The sequence below is a fragment of the Oreochromis aureus genome, linkage group 5, assembly GCF_013358895.1.
Source record: "Oreochromis aureus strain Israel breed Guangdong linkage group 5, ZZ_aureus, whole genome shotgun sequence".
Classification (NCBI taxonomy): Eukaryota; Metazoa; Chordata; class Actinopteri; order Cichliformes; family Cichlidae; genus Oreochromis; species Oreochromis aureus.
The window spans coordinates 38,453,953-38,462,539 of record NC_052946.1 but is presented as its reverse complement, the minus strand read 5'-3'; the positions used below and the strand labels follow the sequence as shown (position 1 = coordinate 38,462,539).

At 40.3% G+C, this 8,587-nt stretch overlaps 1 pseudogene; it reads left to right on the top strand.

The window, feature by feature from the left end:
* The first annotated feature begins 1,720 nt into the window (after nucleotides 1–1,720).
* The window catches only part of LOC120440347, an 82,113-nt pseudogene continuing 75,246 nt past the window's right edge, over nucleotides 1,721–8,587 (top strand).

Below are 8,587 nucleotides of genomic sequence, written 5' to 3'. Positions count from 1 at the left end.
TAAACACATATGGGACAATTCTCCCCATCTTAGACAAAATGTGACCTTAAATGTCCGTTTGCAAGTCATGTTCTTCTCTACACGACTCTTGGACTCCAGGGCATAAAACTTTAAACCTAAGTTTTACTTTTACCAGAACTAGTACTTTACCAGAACCCTCATATGTCCAATAAGACTGCTATATGTGCAATTCTTTCTTTGACAAAGTTGTATCTTGTATTTTCTTACTCAGCTGTATATAGTATTGGTATTCTATTTTATTCTATTCTACTTTATTTTATTGCATTCCAGTGTTTTCTAATTTCTGCTGCATAACTTTGCACTTTTGCTTTAACAAAACAAATTTCCCAGCTGTGGGACTAGTAAAGGTCATCTTTATCTTTAACTAGCCCTAACCTAAATCCTGTCTCATCCACTGCTGAAATTCTAGTTCAATGAACACGTGTTGCAGTTTAAAATTAAAAGAGGAAGTAACTCACACCCAAGAACTGTGTGTGTGTGTGTTAATGTCTGTGTCCCTTTAAATGAAAAAGGTGAACACATGTGGTGAGTTTTCCTCAATTTACACAAAATATGACATTAAATATCCTTTTCTAATTCCTGTTCTTCTTTAAACACCATGAATGACCTCCAGGTCATAACCTTTGGACTTATAACTCTGATATAAGTCCACACAGCGCACCAAGCACAGAGAAAATTCAACCTCAGTGCTTCAGAATTCTCCTCAAAATTCAGAGACTGTTTCTGTCATTTATCTGCCCAAGAACTTCATCATATGGACCTCGCCGGGTCCAGTAATCTTCAGCACACGTATCTCACTGCAGCCAGTGAAGATTTAAAAACAGTTTATTGTCTCAGTTTACCCAGTATTAACTTATCAGGTGGACCGCAGCCGATCCATACATCTCACACAATCGTGTGTCCACATTTACACAACTTATTCTTCACCTATCAGAATTACTTCAACATGGTGAACATTAATTTTCCTTTAGAATCAACTTACCATTAGAACTCAAGATCACAGCTGACTCGATTCTCTGAAATCCTGAGTCAGTTAAAACACCTTGCTCAACTCACGGTGTTCTTTTCTCGGACCCTTCGTCCGAGCTCACTCTTTACCCCGGCATCTCCCCAGATTGTTACGAGATCTTCATAAACCCAAAAGTAAGCATATTATTTCCCTAATCAAAAGTGAAGCCGTTCCTCACACAGTAATTCTTCATCCAACAGCCTTTGTGTTTTGAAACCAAAAGAGAGAAAGAACAGCGCCCAATTTTAAACTGTGCATGTTGTCACTGAACAACACACACACACAGACACAGACCCAGGGCAATTCTTCCTGGATCATTTATCAACGTTCGAACAAACACAGTCCGCATTGATTATTTTCTGGACCTCAGCAGATCCACCAAAATTCATATAAATATATCAGCCATTAACCAATTTATTTCTTTTCCTCAGACCGCGCCGGATCTGTTACTTCAGCACAATAAACACTGATTTTCCTTCAAAATCAGTTTACCAAGAGCCACAAAACCATTTCTGACTCGATTTTCTGAACTTCTGTGTCACTTAAACATCCTGACAGCACCAGGTGTTTTCTGTCGGACTTCCTCGTCCGAACTTAATCCTTTACTTACAAATAAGCGTCTCCCAAAATGATCCTCTTGATCATTAGCTATTCACCGAGCCCAAAACTCTCGGCAACACCACCTGACATATGCCCATCGCCGAGCTCCTCTTTGAAGTCTCAAAGAGGTACAGGAGTTTGACACTTATTAAACCATAAGCTGACCAATAACTCTTATACTTTTCTTTATTCTTAAACATGCATTGGTCTCTTTTTCTCTTTTACCATGAAATACCATATAACCTTTTAACTCAGTACTGTCTGTTCCTCAAAGTTTCATTATCCTTGCTTCAAAGCTTCTCATTACTTCAAAGTTACTTATTCATTACTTCGATGTTTTACTTTATTCTCGAGAATTCAGTTTTACCACTACTGCGCCAATTTAATAGTTAAGATCATCTACTCAGCGAACAGATAATTTAGAATTCAGCCAATTTGCACAAATTTGCTTATTGAACAGGTTTGTGCGTACCTTTTAATCTTTTTAGACCGGTCCTCTGTTAGCCTCATATCAGATCCAACCTTCGCCACATTAGTTCTCTCTGATCTAATCTAGAAACTTCACGTTCTGCCATACACAGAATCTCTTTTCCCTTTTCTTTAACAAGAGATACTCAAAAATTCTGCAAATTCTCTCCACTCAGGAGGCTCACAGCTTTATTTCTTACTCTGTTTCTGGTTGGATTAAAATAACTCTTATATTAGAATCACCCTGTCCAGTGATACTGTATTTCAAAATCACCAAAGGCACGCTCACAAAACAGGAAAATGCTTCAGCAGCCTTAATGGGATCCCCGTGGGCCTCTCACTGTCTATTTCCAAGCACCTATAATGAAACAACGGCACAATGAGCATGTCCTTTATCCACCCCTCATTTAATCAATGTATCTATTCTTTGTTAAAATTAAAAGGGGAAGTGACCGCACCCAAATTTTAACTGCGCACTTTTCCCCAGGAAAAAGAACGGAAAAAGAGACTTTTACAGCCCCTTTCCACACAGCCTGCAGCCGGCTGGCACTTAAATCATTTCAGACAGTTTCTTACGTCACGGTTTCCAGCTGTATGAGTGAGTCCCCACAACCCGGATATACAGACCGCTGCTCGTCTTTAAGAGACGTCAACAGGTCTGCAAATTCTCCAGATATATCAACAAAACACAGCTTTTCTCGGCCCACGGTGGTCCACAAATTTTTCACTGACCACAGCGGGTCCACAAATGCATAGGTAATACTTTTTAATCGTCTCTCATAGCTCACAGTATTTATTCTCAGAGTTACTTCAACACAACAGACCTTAGTTTCACTTTACTGCTCGGCTGGCTTTACTGCAAAACCTCAAGCTTACGGCTGGCCTGAGTTTCTCTTAAATCATATATCAACTTCCTCGGACTCTTGCGTCCAGTATTTTACTCTTTTTCTCACAATTAAGTGTCTCCCTAACAATGATCCTCTGCGATCACCAGGGCTATATCTGAGGCCACAAAATCTCAGTGGGGCCCTTCCCCAGTTTAATACCCAGGAAACGTCTTTCCCGGGGTGGAGTCCTCCGGCTCGTGACTTTTAAACACTTATAATTTCTTTATTCCTCAATCACAGCTCAATCTCTCTCTCTCTATTTTCTTAACACAACGTCTCAAATTACTTTTAGCTCAGTACTGCTTTTTCTGAGCGACCGTGAACACAACACTACTCTTAAGTTTCACTTTCGTTGCAACAAAGGTTTTCGTTTCAAACAAAACTCAAAACAGAGATCAACGGATGACCACTTGACTACATATTCTAGAATTATAATCCACTACAGCACAATTTCAGTTTAAGAGGTTTGTGCCTTACCTTTTCGGGCCCAATAGTCAAGCGATCACCGTGGCGTCTGCCGTTCGATCACCTGATCTGGCCGACCTCCGCCTCGACAACAAACACCTGTACCTCTTACTGCTGATCTTTAGTTGCCCTGCATCCTCCACCAAATGAAGCGAGATCGATCAACTGTAGACCAGACAACAAACGATTTGAGGCCCAGAAAAGTACAATCAAACGATGAGTTTATTGACAACGGAGAACAACCATCAGCATATGGCCTGTTTTGCTCTGACAAAAATACACTGAGTTCTGGTTTTATAGCATAGAGGATCACACCCCACATACACGTCAATACAGGTCAAAATACATTATGTCCAGTCATTGTTTACAGACAAGGGTACATCTTGTACATCTTAATAACTATAAACAGACATATAACTTCTCTCTTTGATAACACCTTCCTTTTAAGGTAATAACTTCAAGCTTCAGGGTCTCTAAGGGCTAATAATTGACCCTCGTCCTCAATCTCTAAGTAGACTGAATTGGCGCAGGTCTCAAATAAGAAGCAGAAGACACTTGGGCCTTCGCTCAGGCCTGCTACTAGATTTATGTGTATTGTAAGCATGCATGCAATTAACCTGCTATGTTCTCATCTTCCCTCAACATGTGTCACCTGGACACTCTCACCAGTGAAGCTTAAAACCCTCTTGGATAGAACATCAACTCTAAGCAAGCACAGTTATGCATTGTGTATAGAATGAACTCAACCTGTGAATAGAATGAATGTGATGACAAACATATTCAATGCAATATGAACCCTGTAAACAATATTACTGATAAAATAATACTGTAGAACATGTTATTAATGCATTTATCATAAGGCAGAGTATATGGCAGCAATAAAAGAATCTCTAAATCCCAACAAAGGTAAATGGATGCAAATAAATTTGTTGTTTGCAAAACTTGTGAATATGATTTTAAAATTGACGATTAATATTTGCATTTGAAGTTATGAAATATGATTCATTAAACATGTTTATGGTTGTTACAGTAAAAATATAACTTTTTCTACTCTGATTTTATGGTTTTGTCTGATTTTAGATCAATTCTGGTTATACAGTATGACAAAATGAGAACATAACTGTAAATTCAGGCACGCGAGGTTGTGCTAAAAGAATGATACCAAACAAGGCAAATAAACAGTTTTTTAAAGGTAAAATGTGGAGGGAAAATCAAGAGTAGTAAAAAATGGCCAATTATACCCTGGGCGCCAGAGGTCAAACGTTCTTTGTTTTTTTTTTTAAAGTAACGCAATAGTTACTTTTCCAAGTAATTAATTACTTTTAGAATATTGTAACTCAGTTACTAACTCAGTTACTTTTTTGAAGAAGTAACTAGTAACTATAATTGAATTACTTTTTCAAAGTAACTTGCCCAACACTGCCTGGAAGGGACCGGTCCCATCCAACTACCAGCCAATAACCTGCCTGATACCACACACACATAAATATGAGGGAAGAACACGCTGTCTTCTCTTGTTCCTTCTTCCCTACATAACATATAAACAAATAAAATGTTCTTATTTTGTCCATTATATCATTGTCTTCTTCCTTGAATGACACTCTGACTGAATGAAAAAAACAACCAGCAATAATATTTAAAGAAAAAAAAAAAACAGGATTTAGGGCTGAATATAAAACCCATATCTCACTCTTTCTTTGTGCCTCCTCACCCCCACATCTTCCACTAAGTCGCAGTGTCCCACTGTTTGAGGAGAAATACATATTTATTGTCTTTTGTTGTGTTTGTTTGGCCCACGGTGTCTCTGGGGGATTAGAATAAATTGTTCCGTTTAAAGAGCCAGACGCAGTGTGTGTCTGTGTCGTAGGGATTTGTGGGTCCTCGTTGTTGTTTGCATATTACCTTACACTATTAGCAATAACCTCAGAGTCTTATCATATGTGTGTGTGGGGGAGGGGTAATCTGCTGAGTAATAAAGACTATATGAGGAACAATATTCTATAATGAGATACTGTATTTACCAGAAAACACATTCAGCCTGTAAGTCGGGCCGTTTATGTTAATGATGAAGTTCAGTCAGAGAATTTCTAACGATTGGTGTGTGAACACATCGTCAGCCAACAGCTCATGTTTGAGATGATTTATTACAGCAGCAGAAAATAGTTTTAGTTTGTCATCAAGGCTCTGAACTCATCACTTCACACAAATATGGCAGAAATTCAGGAGCGTTGAGTAAATCGAGCGTACAGGTGGATGCAGAGCACCGGCACGTTGTTAGACCCGTGAACTGGGAGGGCATGTTTGATGTGTGACGTGAACGTTGGCTGTAGATGATGTAGCTCAATGTGTCATCCTGATCAGACTCGCAGGTTTCACTCCATGCACTCAGACATTTAGTTGGACTTAAAGGAAATAAGATCATGTAAAAACTCCTGATTTGCAGTGGAATTTGCATTTTTTGAGTTTGAGTTTATATTATGATTTATGTTCTACTCTACTCTAGGTAAATCTACTCTGTGATTTACCTCGTAATGTAATCACTTCACTTCCCTGCACAGTCAGCTGCTATCAGTAGCATTTCGAACCTGGACATGATCAGTAATCAGGATCTGAGCATTGCTCACCTCAGTGTTTTGAAGCAGGTGCGTCTGAAGCCGAGCTCTTCAGCAGACCCTTATTATCACCCCGGCAGAGAAGTTTCCCGATGTAAAGGCCATTGTCTCTGCCACCTCACTACGTGTGCTGAACACTGATGCAGGACTGCAAATATTCTGCTAGTGCAGCTCAGAGAGAGACGGACTCACTGAGAATCGCTGCTTTCATTTTTCTCTGTTGTCTAAAGAAAAGGAACCAGGAATGGAGGCAACGTATTAAACAGGGAAGGAGTTTTTATTTAACAATGCTAACTAAGTGATGGCTTCAGTTGCAAAACCAATACAATGAGAGTACATAATACTCTAACGCACTGTTTCATAAACCATTTTGCCCAGCACCGACTGTCAGAGCGTTTTCTCAGCTCAGTCTTGTCCAAAAGAACGAGGAACACTTTCTCCGTCGCTCTTCTACTTCTTACACTTATTAATTTGCGGGAAACTTTTGTCCTATGCATCGTAAAACTGAGGTACAAACCGAACTTGAGCAGATAAAGGAATAGACAGAGAAAATCAGGCCCTCGCTGCTCCATCTTTCATGCCCATAAGTCTGTAGGTGCATGAAGCAAATGGGAAATACAGAGAAGTGCAGCTGATGGTGATGGAGAGATGGAGAGATGAAGGGCTCATTAGGTGGGTAAGTGCTCTCAGAAGTGGCAGCTGCTCAAGCAGTTTTTGAAGGCAGAAGAAAAAGGATTTCGCTGACTGAACCGAGTTCAGAAACTCCACCAGGAGAAGATTGTGGATCGAGATTTTCTGGCTGGCAGTCAAAGAGCCCGACAGTTTTGTTGGAGGCATCCAGACTCAGACTTTTCTGGTGTGCTGTAAAAATATAAGAAGGTAAAATCTAACCTTGGTCACACTCGTTTATCATGTGCTTAAAGAGGCATGACTGTGGTAGGAATATGTTGACTCATATCTAATTATCTAACATCCTTTTAAATAACCCTCAGTGCATTACAGAGTCTAGGACTGTTCACGAAGCTCATAAGATAACACTGTTTCCTTGTTTCTGTCATAAAGATACTCTTACGACTGTGGATCATCTTATTAAACATGGCCGAACTTTCATTAATGAGGACCAGCGCTGTACAAATAATCCCTGTGAGCCAAACCCTCAGACTTCAGTTTGTGCTAAACACTCGGTTTCGGCTGAATATCCCTGTCAGCTAATATTTGTATATTGATATTGTCGATTGATATTGAAATATCATTCCCGATCTGGATTCCCGTTTTGTGCCTCCATATCTCGATTTTCTGGCATCTGCCCTGAAGCGACCTCGCGTGATGTAAGACCTGCCTGCTTTAAGACTGACGGGCATCAAAAGTAACATGACAGTAAGTCAGCGAGTATCAGTGGATTTATGTGTGCGGCTCACTCCTGTCAGACTTACTTATGATTCGAGAAATCTTCTAACATGTCTGAGGCCCGACGTGGCTGAACAAAGGCCCGTCAGCTCCGTCACGTTTCCCTGGATAAATATGGGTTAAAGGAACAGAGTCGCTGACACCAGCAGACAATACTTTGCTGTTCCCTGAAGCGAAAAAGGCTGAGACATGCTGCTTTAGAGTTTCCTCACTGCTGGTACTCCCGGGGAAGAGGCTTGAGCAGAAATCCAAAAGAATTTTTATCTCTTTCAGAAACCCCTCGAGGAGACGGAGAGAGGGCGCCGGGGTAAATTGCCAGCGGTTAGAGCTTCTCAACCTCAGGCTCGAGCAGCGTGTGCAGTTGACATCTGGCTGATATGATGAACATTTAAACAAAAATAGAAGTTTTTAAGTTTTATTCACAGACTCTGCCAGCTGGCTTTGTCTGTTAATAAAAACAAACAGTTGTTGCATCAGTGGAGTGAGACGCCACACACTCTCTTTCCTTCATCCTCTTTTCTCAGGTCTTATATCAGCAATAAAGCAGCACACGGTCAGAGGCGGTGACAATCAGATCTCACTCAAAGAAATCGTTTTTACTAAAACTAACAAAAGTGGCTGTTGATTGTGTTTTTTCAGTGAGAAGTTCATGGTGAGACTGAACAAGAACGGAGGTCCAAAGAATCCAGAGAAGGTGGACCGGCTGTGTGCCCTCTTCACGGTAACACCAGCACACACACACACACACACACACACACACACACACGTTTAATGAAACCTGTGCTGCAGTGATGGTGTTTGGTGTAATTTAAGAAGGGAACAGCTGAAAAACGGAGGATCTAAAAGTGAGGAAGCATTGCCCCCTGTTGCTCTGCAGCAGAATCAGTCTGGAGATCGTTTGATTATGTATTTTTCCTGCACTAAAGCTCCCAAAGTTCGCTGATGCAGTTATTTGAATTCTTCAGTAATTACAAAAACTCAATTTAAGTCAGTATTATATGGTTGAATGCATTATTTAAAAGTAAGTCACACGGGGGAGATGATGCTACACCAGACGTGCTTAAATGAATTAAACTGGTTAAATCTGAGCGTTCTTCTTTCAACCTGAGCTGGAATCA